The sequence below is a fragment of the Prionailurus viverrinus genome, chromosome F2 (assembly GCF_022837055.1).
Source record: "Prionailurus viverrinus isolate Anna chromosome F2, UM_Priviv_1.0, whole genome shotgun sequence".
Taxonomy (NCBI): Eukaryota; Metazoa; Chordata; class Mammalia; order Carnivora; family Felidae; genus Prionailurus; species Prionailurus viverrinus.
In genome coordinates this window covers 79,457,751-79,475,582 of record NC_062578.1, presented here as the reverse complement: position 1 = coordinate 79,475,582, position 17,832 = coordinate 79,457,751, and the positions used below count along the sequence as shown (strand labels likewise).

Sequence of the window (17,832 nt, the reverse complement as noted above, 5' to 3'; positions counted from 1 at the left end):
GAGGAATTTTAAGCTTTTGGCACTCATAGCAACATTAGTAGCTCTGGCTTTAGTCATTATACCAGAACCCTGCTTATGGGGGATGTTCTACAGTATTCCAATTAAATTTCAGTCACTTGATGAGGCGGTGACCTCCACAGAAGGTTTCTTTTTATCCTAAAGGGAGACAGGATAGTTGGAAGGAGCCAAGAGTGAGAGGAAGGTCCTTTGCCCCAGGACTCTGGAGCAGGCTCTTTAGAGAGGTCCAACACCCTCTGGAGAGGGGTCCTTTGTTAAGAGAACGCCCTGGGCTCATTTCACAGTGAAAATTCTTCCCCATCACCTTCCAGAGCCAAGAGAGGAAACTTTCTTAGATCTTCCCTGAGAACCTAGAAGCAAAACCCACCAGAGTATGACCCCTAGAAATTTCTCCTCTCATGCTAGTCCACAGTTGGTACACAGAAATTCATCCAGACTGCCATTTAGGTCTTCCTACCAGCTTATGGCCCTAGCAACTTCTTCTTTGGGTGAGCATATCTTGGCTCCTGATCTGGATTTGCTAGTCTCTGAAGGACACCCATCACCCTGAAATCTGATGGGTCCAAAACACGTCAGGAAATTTGCAGAGAATGGATGTTCAGTCTGACCAGTTTTTTCTTGTTGTAAGGAATGGTGCGATGGGTTACAAGATATTTTCATGTTAGAGCTAACTCCAGAAGTCAGATATTTTTAATTAAGGTCCTCACGAAAGCAGGACCCAGGATGAGTGATCTAGTATAGTGGTTGACTTCGGAAGGAGTCTCAAGAAACAGGAACAATGTGCAAGAAAGACAAACACAAGTTTGTGGCACCAATGCCATTGCCATTGGCAATAGGGGCCAAGTTCTGCTGTGGCCACTTGGGAGAGATACAGAAGGACTTCCAGAATTTTATTTCAGGAAGTCTAAGTCTTGGCACTTCCCTGAAGTCTTCTGTATAACACTGTTTTAGGGATTCCAAGGGGTCATTAATCCTCAAACACAACCAGGATGTGTCTTCTTGCAGGCCCAGTAGACCCTACAATGAGGGAAAGGCCCTGAGGTAGACACCAAGAAGGTTCATGACCCACACTTGGTATTGGTCACAGTCAGCATGGATTTGACAGATGAAATCAGAGGTGAACCAAGTGAATATAGTATGAAGTACCAAAAGCATCTTCACATGTGACCACATCTATCAGGCATGCAAGAAACAGTGTTACTATCCACATTGAATAAGTGAGGCTATGACTCCAGATAACCCAAGTGACTTTCTCTAAGCCACGCTAGTAGGACACAGAGCTGGGTTTTAACTCCAGTCACACTCACCATAGATTCGAGACTGAAGTGGTGCTTCCTGGAGCTGTCTAACAGTCTTCCTTCATGGCCTCTATTACAGCAGAGCCAGCACATGATTGTGGGATTTGGTCACATATCTTGTCAAGTATCAGCAGGAGATTTCCTAATACTTCCTCACCCCAAGTTCAGAGTTTTTCTAACTCATTCACCAGATGGTCAGCATGTTCAATTCAGTCCTCACAGAAGAGATGCCTTTCTAGAATTCCTACAAAGATAATTTCTGGTCCTGAACTAGACAGGGGGAAGACATTTTGGGTTCCCAGTTCTTAAGCTGGAGCATGGTTTCCAGCCTGAGATCTGAACTGTGGCTATGTTGTTTAGAATGTGTTTCTGGGATTTGACATTGGTCAGGTTCTCTGACATGGACTCTCATTCATGCAAGTGTTATAAAAGTCAGGCATGGGTCAAGGATGGATTCGAGATAGCTCTGTACATGTTTGAGTATGTATGATCCCCATTCAGAACAGCTTATAATTGAGAATACCCACAGTATCAAGATGATCGATAGGAACCTAAGAGGTCACCTTCATGTCATCTGTATAGGTTATGAGGAGGGGTCCTGAACACTCTACCCACAGGACATTGGAATTTTGCTTTCATGAGAACTTCCTATGGTTCTGAAGGAGCTCTATGGGCTAGAACTTCACTGCAGAATGTATTGATGTACTAGATGTTGATTTCATACAGTTAAAAGAGTTGTTTTTCCAAGGGAAACTTATTGCCAGATACCATTTGTCAAAACATCCCAAAAGCCTGATGTAAAGGTGAATCATCTATCGGAAATCACCATAGATTTCCCTGGTCCTCAAGAATCATAGTTCTGTTCAAACCCATGGTACCTGTCCTAGGAGAACTCAACAAAAGCCTAAGGTTATATCAGCTTATGTAGCACTAGTAGTCCTACTTTGTGGGGGGAAAAAACCTCCCAGATGGCATTACAGGGAAGCACAATTGCAGGGAGCTCATGAAAACATGAACTGAGGAATGTACTTAGGGTTGAAAATGACAGGTTCCATGTTCAAGGTCAAGGCATTGATCATTACTCTGCTGTATTGTGAAAATTGAAGATTCAAGAACATGGGTACATATGTACTTTTGAATGCCCCTGAGCACCTCAGAATCTTGGTCTTTGACAAAGTAGAGCTCCCTAAGAATCTATTGGATTGAATTGTGAAGCTGGCATCAGTGACTTATGGTGGGAAAAGAGAAAGACTCTGATCTTGTGTTTGGCAAACCCAGGAAGAAAAATGTGAACCATCCTCTTAATGGAAGCTCTGTCCAACAGTCTGCATTAAGATTCTAGAGGAGCAGAGGAAGCCCACTTCTTCTGTAGCCATCCTGAAACACTCCATCACGGGCAATGCGGCTCTGGTGGCTTCAGCAGGTGGTTGGGAGTAATAAACTAGGGCTGGCTATGGGATCCAGTGTCAGGTGTCTCCTGATGCTTATGGGAAGCTTGCTCATACAGATTCTTCCCATGCTGTGTCTTGAGCTCAACAGAGCTCATTTTTCATGGAGAGAAAGAAACGAAACTTCATTTGTTACTACATACTATTAATGCCATCATTGTTTTCCATGTTGTGGAGAAAACCCCAGCTGGTTCCAATTCCAGTTCTACTACAGATTCACTATGTAAGGCCTGCAGTCATCGTGTTTATCAGGAGCATCATGGGCTGCAACAACAGCAAGCCCAGCAGCTGGCACATTGTAAGAGGGCATTTAAAACAGAACCCAATTAACTGAGCCTCAACTTTCTCACTGCAAAGATTAAAACATCTCAAGTTTAATGGCAAAGCATCAGGCTTGGCTTATAAACTCAGTTTCGGGTCTCATTTCAGGTATTGTAATTTGGAATATTAAATCAGGTCAGATCTCGATCTTTTTCATAGTACCTTTAAAACCATTCAGGCGTGTTATTGTCTCATTCTGTACAGGAGATCTGAAGCCTAAGAGAAAGTGACCTGCATAAGGCGTCCACAGCAGTCAAGTAACTGGGGTGGGTTCAGTCACGTCTGATTCCTAGTCCATATACTTGTAGCTAAGTTCCCTCATCCCTGCCCCCAAGGCAAACATGGTTTCATTTAAATGGGTCAAATGTAAGGAATTGCTTCAAGATCCAACTATCAGGAAAAGAAATTCAGGTTCTCTCGGAGCCAGCACACCAGAGGAAGGGTATCAGGCTTAGTGTTAGAAGTCTCTGCTTGATTCCAGACACCTTTACTCATGCAAGACCCATAACCGTGTAGCCCAATTCTCCTCAACCCTAATGTATGATTGAAATGATGCCCAGGGTCTTGGATTTGGGAGGCTTGTGTTAGATCTGGCAGATGTGGGCGTTTTTAGAGGCCTAGAGTGTTTTAGAAGTGGGGAGGAATGAAATGCTATCTTTTCCCTGTCTTCTTTTTCCTCCATGAGAGTGGTAGGGGTTTTAATGATCCATTGTGTTCGTGTTGACCTGATAGACCAAGTGTGTAAAATAAGCATCAGCTCCTCCTCCAACCCCTCCTTCCTTCCCTCTGACTGCTGTGATTCTGTGCAGACATTCTGCACCCCTGCCCCCCATTCAGGTGTTTGGTCAATCCTCCCAACAATTCATGTAAGATCACATTATCCCTGTTATAAGAAGGGAAAAGGAGGCTCAAACTTTTCCAGGCTAATACAGTTAGTAAGTGCTTCTCTGGGACTCAAACCCAGGCTGGCTCCAAGGTCTGAACTCTTCTGTCTGTCCCTCTAAGAATGCACCAACTGAGCATTTATGTGATGGTACCTACTTTGAGGTATATGGAGAAAGGTCTTTCTACAAAAGTCTTACTTTAATAGAAAGTAACACTGGGGGATGGGGGGGGGGAACACCTGGGTAGCTCAGTTGAGCATCCGATTTCAGCTCAGGTAATCATCTTGCTGTAAGTTTGAGTCCCGCATCAGGCCCACTGTTGTCAGCTCAGAGCCTACTTCAGATCCTCTGTCCCCCTCTCTGCCTCTCCCCCCCTGCTTGACCTCTCTCAAAGGTGAATAAGCATTAAGAATAAAGCAATACAGGGACACACAGATGCAAGTAACTGATGCAGCACAGAATCTGCTTGCGGCTCTTAGGCTAGGAAGAGTACCTTGGAGTATTCAGAGGAGGGAAGAACTTGCCTAGGGGGCAAGAGGACTGGGGGGCAGGAAAGGCCTGTGGAGAGGACAAGGACACCATGCCAGAGGGCACATGAGGGCCTCATGAGGAGAGGAGGGCTGGGATGGAGCGCACCCTCACTAGGAGGCATCCCACATCAGTCTCTTCACTCACATTGGTCCAGCCTTTGCAATCAAATGCTCTACCCCTGAGCTATACCCCCACATTGGTCCAGTCTTTGGATTCTCAGCCTAGAAAGCATCTCAAATGAAAAGGAATTGGACTGGGTGTCAGGACACTCAGGTTCTGGGGCACTCTGTCAACCCTTTGTGTGACACCAAGAAAATCTATTTCCCCCTCCCTAGCATCACCACCACCTCTGCCTTTCTTCTCTCCCAAGGTTATCCTCAGCAGGATCTATTCTGTTTACTAAAAGCCAGCTGCACACCAGGAACTCCCCTGGGGTTCACTGTCCCTGTCACTTCAACTTCAGCTGGATCAGCTCATCCATGTGGCCCCAGTGCATGCCTGTGACACTTACTGGGTGGTGGCAGTGACCACACACAGGGAGCTGGATGGAGGAGCAGAGATGGAACAGGTGGGGCAGAGGCATGGGCCAGGTTGCATTGACTCACAGCAGACAGACCACATGGTTACTCCCAAGGAAGAGTGGGTCATTCCAGTTCAAGCTGGTGTTTAAGGTTTCTCTTACAGAATAATCCAGGAGTGTAAGACATTTAAGAGCTGTAGGGACACGTCCTTCTCAGCACCACATGCTGGGTACAGAGCATACCTGTCCATCGAGCTCTGAAGGCACAGTATCCAGGACCCACGATGGCCTTGTGGGTCCCTGCAGGTGTTCCTGAAGATTTTCTTTTCTTTTAAAATCAGAAGGATCCATATAATGAACTCATCCTGGATTGTACAGATCTGTGTACTGATGTGGTCACAATTACATTTAACAGTGTTCTAGAGTAAGTCCATGAAGGGAGATGTGCCTCAGGCCCAGCAGAGTCCTGGGTGGACTACTGTGATCCCCAGCTTGGTCTCCCTGCTGCAGACAACATGGTAGGGACATTGTATAAGGTGTGGTGGGGGGCGGGGAGCAGGGGGTCCTTCCATGCAGGGACTTTCCTCCTGGAATCTCAAGTGTGTATTGTTCCAGAGAAGGAGAGCAAACACTAGAAGTGGACCAGGGTCAATGTCATGTAACATCTTACAACAGGTGCACCCAGGCCTTCTGATTCTGGGCTGGTGCTCTCCACTTGCTAAGGACTCTGGCTACTAGTTTATCAGCGATCTTAAATAGGGGATAGTTGCTGGATATCTGACACCTTCGCAGAGGACATACCCCTTACAAAGTAGAGGTGTCTCTTCAATGTTGTAAAGTGTGCTTAAAAGCTTTGCGATTTCCCCAAAGCTGCACTTTTTTAGTAGAACCCATCTATGCAGTATAGATAGAGCCCGTATCAGGAACAGAGATGCTAGTGGTTACTGAATCTGTCATACCCTCCAAGTTGGGTTTTGCAATCATCTACTCCTCACGAGCCTGCTATGCAGTGGACAACACCGATCCCACCCTGTTGAGGAAACACTCAAGGAAATAGAGTAACTTCTTCGCTTCATCACAGGGTGTAGGCAGAGGTGCTAAGGGAAGAACTTGGTTCTGCTGGGACTAACCCTTATTCCTGCTACAGGATGCTGCCGGCATATTGGTGTGTTTCATACACGCCTAGACTCTAGCTGGAAGGGATCAGTTCTTGCTCAGGAAACCCTTGAGGGACATGGACCCAACAGCCACAGGCAAGGCCACATTCTGGTGACACATTGTCCATGCTGGTTCAGCCTCTAGCTCACTCCCCCCTCTGCTACATTAACAGGGAGAGCTGATGGCTGTTAGCTTTCAATGATGGGAACATCAACCGTGGGGGTGGGAAGGGGGGGCGTGGATCAAAGGAGTCTCATCAGTGGAGCTCATGTCGGATTTGTTTTACTTCTCGAATTTTCAAGCCTTTCAGCTCTCTTACCGTGTTCCACCAGACAGTAACAGCATCACCTAGAATGAGTGATGTTCAAGTCCCTTCATGCAGGGTACTGGGCTTTATGTCAGGATGCTCCAGGTGTCCCAGAGCACATGGCTTCAGCTTTAACTGGTAGGACATCTCTGTTTGACTTGGAAGCACAAAGAATGGGAACCAAGAGCTAGGAAGCATCTTAGATTCTCTTGTGCAGTCATTTTTATTTAATAATATCCCCCACACTTGCCCATTGTGAACGCCTCCTGGCTTGGAAAGAATTGATGTTTTGAATTTATAGGATAGAACTGCCTGCGTACAAAGAAAATGCAATCAGGTTTTTCATCTGGGATGAAAAACACCTAACAAATCAGACTTTTAAACTGCTACCTTACAAAATGTTTTGTTAAACAAGGGGAAAAAATGGCAAGGAATACATTTATCATCCTCAAAGCAGTTTTCTATAAAACTCGCATGACGAATACTTGCCAAATACTATAGCCAACTAGAAGACTCCAAGGAGACCAGCATAGCAAGAAGCCCAGGATTATTTTTATGACTTCAAGTAGTATCACCAGTATTACAATTAAGTGTTTACTTATGTGCCTCGGGACACAAAGCTAAGTGTTTTGTAGGCTTTCAATCAGTTTGGGCTGCCATAAAATACCACAGCCTGGGTGAACTAAACAAGAGTTTGTGGTTCACCGTTCTGGAAGCTGGGGATCCAAGAGCAAGATGGCGGCATGGGCTGGGTTCAGGGGAGCATGCTCTTCCTGGCTTGCAGATGGCCACCTCCTTGCTGTGTCCTCACAAGGTGGAGGGTGAGTGAGCGCTCATCTCTGCCCCACCCTCCTGACACCAGCCCATTGAGGGGAGGATTTCACCACGAATTGCAAGGGACATACATTCAGTTCCTACCACATGCATGAACTGCTCTGAGTTTTCACATGAAATTCCTACCCTTGTTTTACTGATGAAGAAACTCAAAGTATGAAAGCCTGTCTAGGTTCACACAATTAAGAGGCTGGCCAGAGTGTCCAATCCAATGATAGTAGATCTGTGGCACACTACAGGGGCCTAAAGGGGCCAAAATGCTGATGCAGCTTTCTCCTTGTTCATCTTTAGGGTCTTCCTCCTTTTCATTATCATCCATATGTAAGATCATTCATTTTCCTTCACAGGATGCTTTCAAAGCATTTCCCTCCCTTCACTTATGCTCTTAGATAATTTCAATTTCTCCACCTGGAAAATCCTGCAGGTCAGCAAGATTAAGTGACTTGCCCTTTTCCACCCTTCTAAAATACCACTCTTGAACTTGGAACCCCTTTTCTATGTTTGCACAGGAAAAGATAGACTGATAATTGCCTCTCTTATAATGAAATGCTATAGCCATATGAATATTTATTCAACTTTGAGAAAAGTTACTGTGCCAAGTTGGAAGTTTTCTTTCATTTTTTTTTTCAGAAAAAGTTGTACTCTAAAGTATAACCACATAAGGTCTTGGGAAGGCAGACTAAGTGATTCAGCATTTACTAAGCACCCTATGTGCCCAGCTCGGGGTGGGGGGGGGGCGGTGAATTCCTCCAGGAAGATGAAATTGAGGCAAAGGAGGTACTCACTTGTTAGGAGCTGGGGCACCAGCAAGAACACAGGTGCATACACACCTGTAGGGCAAAGCAGAAGGGGGCAGGTGCTAGGAGCCTTCTGAGAAGGGTGGGTTATTTCCCCCTGGATCAGCAGTGTGAAGTTTTAGGACAAACAGACCTTGTGGTCAGGCACTTCTGGGTTCAAGTCTCAGCCTCAACCACAGTGTAGCCCTGGGCAGGTCAGTGCTCAGTTTTTGCTTTCCTGCTCCTTGTGCAAAACAAGGATATCATGTCCCCAGTGGCACAACATTATAATTCATGCAGTTGTCAGCATGGGCCAGGTTGGACATAAACCTCAGATAACAAAGGAGGCCAAAAATCACTATTTCCATAACCATACTGATTGTCACCTGGGGAGACTTAAAACCTATGGATTTATGGTTTTACATGCCTCATCCCTATTGGCTCTTAGTGGCATCTGGGAATCAACAGTTGTATCTTGCTTATTACCGAAGGATTATGGGAGAAGGGCACTCAACTTGAGTGGAAATGACCTAGAATAGGAACTCCCAGAAGGCAGAAACTTCAAGGTCACTGGGAAAAACCTAAGCAGTGAAGCAACCCATTTTTGCTGGCATGTAGAGGATGGAATCCTGAGAAGTGGGGTAGGTCTGGAGATGCCAGAGGAATTTCCAATAGGCAACTTAGACAGTGGTTTGTGGACAGTAAGGATCCACTGAAAACATAAGAGAGCGTGACTTAAGTAGAGGTGGCTTTTAAACTAAGAGTAGCAGGTCAGTCCTGTTTCTGAAGGGTCTGGAGATAGAGACGAGCATGGAGGCATTTGGGCCCTTCTGGCCACCCACCTCCCCATCATAACTCCCCATGCTGGAGAGACAACCATGGCTCTTCTGCCCACTGCCCATCACTAAGACTCCCTGCTGCATTTGCCAGGGACTTTCAATGGTATATAGTTCCCTACAAATGATACTAGTTTCAACCCTGGGATATGCACCATCTATTGACAGGAACCCCAGATACCTTGGTCAACTTAGGATCTGGAAGAGTCAAAATAGAACACTTCTGTTGGCTAGAAGGCTGGGACAAATCAGGACTCCCTAGAATAATACGATTGGCTTAGGCACATCTATTCCATTGTGAACCTACTTTCCCCAGAGGTATGGCTTGCCGCTTTACTGATAGTCGCCTGTTGGTTGTTTCAGAGACTGGAACTATGGAATGGGACAGAGGTTCAGGATGTTGGTCTCCTTGGTCCTGCTTTGACAGTCACAACATAGGATCTTTTGCTCACCATGAACCTGGAGAGCCCCAACGCCTAAATTTAGGTCTCCCTTTATCATATATTCTTTTAGCATCTTTCCCTGAAGGTAGACAGGTAGTATGGCATAGTGACAAAATGATACTCATTGAGAGTCTTCCTTAACTAGAAGTTCCTGAACAAATTCCTCTGCCCTACTGCCCAGCCTGACACCTGCAGACTCCCAATTCTTAGTGACAAGGCTCCTAGCTTCTGAGGGTAGGCATGGTGATCACAGATTCTCCTCATGAACAGTTAGCTATAAACCAGTGAGAGGTCAAGGTCAAGAGGTCAAGAGTGGCGCCAGTCATGGCTGAGAGATTTCCTGCTTAAGATGGATCCTGAACCCTGGGGACATTTTTCCTGTCAATCCTGACCATGCTAAAGTGCCCATCACTCCTGGATCTCCTTCAAATAGTGACTTGTCCTCTAACCATTCTTTAGGAACTTGTTTATCAAAATCCCAATCTAGCACAGCAACTTAATAGCTTTCAATGAGGGAGGAGGGTCCTGTGTTTGTTAACCTGTTCTTCCTTAGCACCACTACTTCCAGGTAATCACCTGGTCATGCCATCACAACCTATAGATTACAGGAAGTCCTCAAATTCAGGCAGTTCTGAGCAGAGGACAACTGAACTCCCTGATGAAATCCTGCATAGAGTGGGAGACATGAAGGTTCTGGGACAAAGATACTAGAACCCTAAACCCCAAGGGAAACAAGCGAACATTTTTGGTACATATTGAAGCTCCATTTTGTAGATTAGGATATAGGTTTGTTTTTTTAAAACATGATTTCTGGAAGAGAGCCTATGAGAATGACTCTGCACTTTTGGAAGAGACAAATCATGAGTGAGTGATTAACGGTTTTTGAAAATTCTGCAGAAGAGATGAGAGGCAGAAGTTGATTTGTCTAAGATTGATTCCCTGCAGTCTGGCTTCCAGAAGAATTGGCCCCTTGCAAGCTTCATAGAAACCACCTACAACTCAGTTCAAGGTCATCAATCCTTATCAAAGTGTTCTATTCCTGCCCGTACCAAAAATCACACAAGGATAAGGGATGCTGGTTTTGGATCATGAACTCGGAGATGGTGGTCTCTGCTGTGAATTTTACATGACAGCAGCAACTAGGTTTGGACCTATCCCCTAGTCATTTTTGTGGAAATCCAAAAGTCCCCTAAGACCATGAATACCTCCCAGGCAGGACAGTTCTAGAGCCAAGGTCTGACACAGCCCTGACCACACCAGAGGAGGGGCCAATTTTTTCTGGTTGTGCAGCTTCAGATTCCCAAATTAGAAGCAGCAAAGGAACCTCTTCCAGAATCTGTTGTCCTGCCAGATGGCTCTACCCTGCCCCAGAACACAAACACACTACTCTGCAGCTTCTCCCCATGAATGGTGTTCAAATAGGCATGGTTATTAGTTCTACGTAGCCACAGGCCTTTGCTGCAATGGAAACTGGTGTCCTAGACAAAGCATCTGTTCTAGCATCCATAGCAGTTTTCTTGAAGGGGATTAGAGTGTTAGGGATGGACTCTCGCAATGCCTGGCCACATCACCCTACAGCAATTTCTAGCTCTAAAGGTGGGTTTCAGATACTCTTAGGAACTAGTCCGGCAACATTCTGAGAAGAGACCTGGTGGGGACAGTATGCTTGCACAGGGTGCAATCTCTTGTTCTGGGTCTCCAAGGTCACTGAGGTCAGAGGTGAGAATGTATCTGGAAGAATACAGATTTAGGTCAGGAACCTACACCAGAATGTCTCTTTTTGCATGACAGAAGACATAATCCTGAGTTGAACACAAGTTTCATCAGGATAGAAGAGAACCTGATTGTGAAATAACACCATCTCTGAACATGTAGCAGGCTCACATCCATACTGCTCAAAACCAAGACAAACTGAGGCAGAGAACAACGGTTACATTGAGAGAATGTCAGTGATACGACCTCCCACTATTTTAGGAGAAAAGATCTACCTGGCATGGATAGGAAGAACATAGGGCAACATGAAACCCAGACACTATAATCTGGATAATCTCAGCCAAAAGAGCAATTTCTCCTTTAGGCAAAAAAATTAAAACATTCTTACTCCAACATAAGGATATATGTCCCAAGGCAGATCCTAATCAATTTCAAGGCTGCTACTATTCCTGGGAAGCCAGTGTGGGAGCAGAGCAAGGTGTCGGAAAGGCAAGCCCTTCTCCGTGATAAATTCAGGCTGGGTGTATTTGGAAGTGAGTGGAATAAGCCTAGGCAAGGAAGCATGGCCTCTCCCTAGAAAGCCTCCATGAGCTCGGGCCATTGAGAAGTAAGGAGAGGAGGTCTTTCAGGGACCTGGCCTTGCTTGTCCCATCAACTACTATGAACCCAGCAGCCCTCTCATAGCCTAGGACAGGCCCATCAATAGAAAAGCCTATCTTCCAAAGAATCCCTTAGTGTAAAAACCAGAAGTCTCAAGGCAATTGATATCTGATCAGGGTGGTGGAAGAAGGGGTCAAGTTCAGCAGCCTCACCTCGTAAGCCTGCCGAGATAAAGCTGGTCTCCCTTAGGAGTAGTTGTCTCAGGACATTACTCCCCTGTAAAGGAGAGGTGAATTAATTCAGAGCACATTGTGCCACTGAATACAGTGGGAGATCCACAGCAGCTAGAGAAACCATTCTCCTGGACCATATGTGGAAGTGGATGTGAATTAGATTCTTCCCAACATGATCACCTGATAGAGACAGAGACATCCTCATCACTTTTAAGGACATTGTTTGATGTACTTGGCATTGCTACCCTCCAAGTCAGTACCTTAGATGTCCTACACTCTTGGATGGATTTTGGCAATAAAGTTCGTCCGGCAGGTAAGAGATGGGTTTCTCCTTAACAGCCAATTAGTTAACCCCGATGGATTTCACAAACCTAATTAAGCAGAATTACTCCTAAGTCCAATGAAAACTTCCACGCATCTCCAGTGGTTTTACCCACCCCCCTTCATTCTTGCCAAAATTCAGGAAGTTAGAACACCTCCACACATGGTCCAGCTTCTTCTGTCCTCATTTCAGTTCCTTCCAGTTTCAACTACACTCAGCTCTAATTGCCTTTATACAGAGGCAATTAGACCCTTGATTACATCAACCTGGAAGGCATGAGGAATCTGCCAGGGATGAAAGGCAGCATTTGCAGGGAAGTTGCCCCACAATTTTCTCCCCATGTATTTATCCGGGCTACAGAAGATTTTGTACCCTGGTTTCAGTTCTATTAAGCCTTCAGAAAAAGTGATGTCCTGACTGAAAAAATATGTACGCTGCTTTGAGCTGAACTGAAGCAGATTTCTACAGATCCCATAAGGTAAAAAGGCTTTGGTCTTCACAGTGGAAGAAGCTTGGGAGAGTCATCCTTGTTTTCTTAATATGTAAGGATTCCTCAGGCAAGGTTTCCAAATTTAGGCCAGTTATGCCAACCTTGCAGCCCAAAGGAGAGCCTAGGAAGGCATAGAAACCTTCAGGGCTCCAAGTCTGTTTCCTGTTCCTTCCAAACTAGCATACTTGCTCAAGAAAGAGCCCTGGTTATTCTGTTGTCTGTAGGCCCTTAAGAACTTCCAGGTTTGGAGGCTGGACATTTCCTAAAACCACTTTGAAGAAATAGCCAAACATGGACCCCTATGCAGCTTAACAGCATACTTATTCCTCCACAAACTCAGGACTCCTAGAGTTCTCCAAATCCTGGTCCACTGGAGAAGGCTCTTCAGGAGACCCAGTACAAGGCATAGCTGTTGTAGAGGCATCAGAGAAAAGCAGAAGTTTCATTTTGGAGGACACCTGCATGGAATGGGAGCTCTGGACTCCTCTGTCTCCAGGTCACAGGACTATAGACAGGCACCTGAACTCTTGCTAGCACAATTCTGACCCCTCTGCTTCAGGAGCCAGCCTAGATAGAGCAAAGACATGCGAGACTTATCTTTAGGCACCTTGAGGGAGACAGGACATGGACCCATTCCTAGTTTGTAGATCTAGTCAGGAATAAGTAAAACTGATCACATGGCCAGAACCTCTGACTCAGGTAATAGGGTCCCTTCCATCAGTAGCTTTTGCCCAGAAACAGCATCTTCCACCAGCACAACTGTAGTGAATGGGTCAAGCTGGGCAGTTAAGACATTAGACTTCAAGCCTAATACATTTACCTGGCTTCAGAAAAGGGTCCTAAAAGGACAGGAAGTATATCTGCAAGTTGTACTTTGAGGTAGCACCCCAATCTACTCCTTTAAATGTGAACTTGCCTTGGGCTTATGCACCCCTTGCTTGTTGACCTAGACCCCATAATTGGTAGACCTAAGGTACTTCCCTCGGGACTTTGCAGACCACTTGCCTTGAGGAAAAAGAGGGCCAGACTTTCCAGAAGATTAGGCCTTACCACACTCGAGAGGAGCTACCACAGACCACCTTGATTCCTGGTGCAGGGGGAGGGGTCTGGACTGCCTTGTCAGGACATGGCTTATAGGGCTGCAGGGGTATCCTTTAGTGGAGGGACACCTGAGAACCTCATCTTCTGGTAGAATGAAGGAAGCCAGAAGCTGTTCAAGAACAAATGGTCAACTGCTGAGCAACAGCCACTCCTGCACATAATCCCCTATTTCTAGCACCTTCCCTTTTAGTCCCTCTGCTTCACCTGCATGGAGAGATGGGTCTCTGGGAAACTAGTCCATTACCTTTCTAGGTTCGTGAATAAAGCAACCTTTCCTTTACCACCACCACTGGTCTCTCAAGCATTGACTTTTGAGCAGCAAGAAGCTGAATTTGGGTTTGGTAACAGTCTCACTGGGGGACCCAGAAGACTCAAGTGTACAGCCTTCTAGAGCTGCTCACATGCATGGGCACGGAGTGCTGCGATGAGGTGAACCCCATAATCTACCTTTATCTTGGGTCTGTAAGGCCAGTTAAGGGCCCTGTGAGAAAGTGGACTCCAACATATTTTCCCAGGCAGCTCTTTGTCAGCCCAGACCTGACGAGTGTCTTACCAAAATCCTTATATGGAGGAAATCCCTACTTTAAAGGCTCAAGTCTCCACAACCCAGTACTGGACAGTTGCAGATCATGACTTTGCCTGGTCTCTTTTCAGATGTTAGGACTTACTAGTCTAAGACTTCATCTCCGCAAAGGCTGCCAAGTGGTGTCCCACCTCACCCACCACCAGTGACACAGTGGTTGGTCAACACTTGGGCTTCAACACTTGAGCAGATGTGACTCATTCATCCCATCCCTTCCTAAAGGTTACCTCTTCTCCAGTAGGTCTGCTGTTCTTGCTTTCTGGCCCTTATGTAGTTAATTAAGGGCCTCTTTGCCCTGACTTCACTCTTCCCATCAGGAAGAGGCAGACACAGAGTGGGGGGGGGGGGGGTAGAGCTGACCCCACAGAAGCCCTGAGCCTTTAGACTAGACCTTGTAACCTGAGTCTTGAGAAGTGCTCAGGTCAACAATCCACTAGAAAGTAGACAGACCCATCTGGTTTGTCTGGGAGAAGGATTTTGTCCATGTTCTTCCTCTAGAGATTTTCAGAAAAGGATCTAGTTCCTTTTAAGGGGGACTGGTTCCTTGTTTGTCTTGGTTCAAAAAATAAAGTTATAATTAAGAAATAAGCCACAAAACACTTCACCAGATTCAATAGACTGGTGCTGGTGGCCTACTGTTACATAAACCCAGGCTCGTAGAAAACTGGAAGCACCTTGTTCATGTTGAGATTTGCCACCTGGACTCCAATCCTGCTACTTCTCAACCACAGTCCTGTCCTGCTTGCATGGTCCCTAGTCTGTCTAGATAGCACGGAGATCCTGGGAAACAAAGCAGCATGGAGGTCAGGTATGGCTGCCTTCTCTGGACCACTGGGTTATTGTAGCTAGTTGTAGCCCCTTGCTGGGGAAGGGGGAGGGCCATACCATGACCTCCGTATTTATGGTGGGTACTGGAGCTCCGTCCTCAGCTACACTGATGGTCACTACCTTGACAAATTTGAAGTAACAAGATTCATCTGTCAGAGCAGACATCCAATGGATGGCTCACCCAACCCCCTTCTACACTTCTGGAAAAGTCAGACCCTGTTAAACCCTCTTCGATTCATGTCTTCCCATCCTATCACTTTTATTGTGTGGCTCAATAGCACCTATGTGAGAGAAGTAATTCCCTCAGTCTTGGAAAGAAACCAAGGCTCCTAGGAATAACAGGTTTCTGTTAAGTAATAGCTTTTGAAAATGAAACCAGGGTCAAAAGCTCACTGGCTTCACCACAGGGGGAGTTCTATAACTCAGAAAACTCAGAAGGTAAGAAAAATTAATCCTGGACTATCAATGCATCAACGTGTGCTTAGCGGCCGTGTGCCTGCTGTCCTGAGGGCAACCACAGGACAAGCAGAGACCCCAGGCAGCATGCACTCATGCACCTGAACACCACGGTGTACCCAGAGAGCCTGTAGGACAGGTTTGCATGACAAGACCTCCGTGATCTGTAACCACAATGACCAAAACATTTTTAGCGTTTTTATCTTAAGATGAGAGAGACAGTGAGTGGCAGAGGGGCAGAGAGGGAGACACAGTCTGAAGCAGGCTCCAAGCTCTGAGCTTTCAGCACAGCCTGATGCGGGGCTCGAGCCCATGAACTGTGAGATCATGACCTGAGCTGAAGTGACACTTAACCGACTGAGCCACCTAGGCACCGCTGACCAGAACATATTTCATAAACCTACTGAGGCAGACCTCAGCCATGTCTCCACTGATTCATCTTCCAGCTGGTCTCCTGGATGTCACAAAGCTTCCCTCAGGAGCTTCCCGGGTGAAATCTGAAACCAGCCCCCATAGGCAGAGTGTTGGGAGACACCCAACAGGCAGGCTGCTCCAGGTTGGTAAGCAGTAGTTTTAAGAAGCAAAGGGAACCTCCACTCAAGGAGGGTCTTGGGTGGCAGCAAGAGAAGTGGATCCTCACACTCGCCCACAGGTCTTAAGAGTTGATAAAGAGGCCTTGCCTGGGTGCAGGTTCATACACGGCACAGGGCTGCATCTCCACTTGAGGGCGTGTCCTTGGAGCAGCCTCTGGAAGGGGAGCAGGGAAGGAGAACCCTCCCTCCAAGGATGGGAGGAGGTGAGGAGCCTCCCAGTGCTTGGGTCCAGCTCATGAGTCAATCCATGTCCTGTCTTTTTGATTTTTAAGTGGGCCTTCCTGGAACCCCTGCCCTCACCCACATTTCCTGTCTTGGAGGTCCTCACACACTTGAGAGGCAGGGTGAAGTGTCCCAGAGCAGAGGATACCCCATCAGAGGACATTATCTGAAGGCCATGAAGCTTCCAGAGCCTAAGTCCCACACAAGTGTTTCACAAGCCCCAGAGAAATCAGGGAGCCTTCCCATAACCTAGAATGAAAGAATCAACCACCCCCAATTTCTACATGACCAGGAGAGATTGGACATAAAAGGTTTTTTTTGCTAGAAAGGAGCCAGACCTAGGACCAGAGACTACACTCCTTGACTTTAATCCTTTCTGCCCTTAGATCCCCCACCAGCACATGTGGGGAATGTACAACTGCACATGTGCCCTGCTCTCAGAGCATTACAGCTAGCACTGTGTCTCTAGGCACAAGAGACAGATTCTTGTTCCTAAATGGAGCTAGAGAAGGGGCCATCAGCCTTCCAGTCCAGCTCTTGGCCACAATTGTTTGTCAAGATGCCTCCATAAGACCTCTTTGCAGGAATGGTTACATATCTCAGCTCAAAAAGGGCCAGGGAAGCAAAAAATTAGTTTTGGGTTCTGGAGTTTCTCCATAGGAAGCTCCACCTAGTACAGAGAGCACCTCTCCAACAGCCACCTTTGCCTTATGAACACTGGACATTGGTGGACAGGTCACCTTGGTTCTAGATAATCCCATTTCATGGGGCCTGGTGTTCTGTGGACAAAACCACTCCAGGAGTCAGGGATTCTGGGAGGGATGCTTAGGCATCAGCTGTATCTCACTGCCTTGAGAAAAACTGCTTCAGGTCATGCCTGAGAAGTCTGCAATCCAGCAGCCTCCCACCTCTCCCTGCACCCTGCCACCCTGCCGCGCCCCCCCCCCCCCCCCGCAATCAGGAAAGGGAATAAAGATCAGTATCCAGGTATCCAGGCCCAGCAGGCAACAGTAAGAAGCAAATGTGACCAAGCCATGGGTCTGGGCAGTGATTTCCCAGGACAACATCCAGCTTGGAAGCAGCTCCAAGCCACAGCCCTGAGTCCTGGGTCCCAGGCTTCAGCTGATGCCAGCCTGAAATTCTAGTGACTCATCTCTTTAAAGTCCTCCTTCCTAAACATCACATCTGGTTTCCCCATCTCTGGATGTGCCCTACTAGGAGTTTTGAGATCCAGTGCTGGCTCTACCTCAAAGCAGGAGCATTTTAGGGACATCCATCATGGGCTGGACTCCGAACCACGGGCAAACAGGTTCTTCA

General features: G+C 46.6%; 1 pseudogene; it reads right to left on the bottom strand.

Annotated features, from left to right (window-relative positions):
• LOC125156223 (histone H1.4-like) overlaps window positions 1-17,832 on the bottom strand; it is a 90,377-nt pseudogene that overhangs the window by 17,044 nt on the left and 55,501 nt on the right.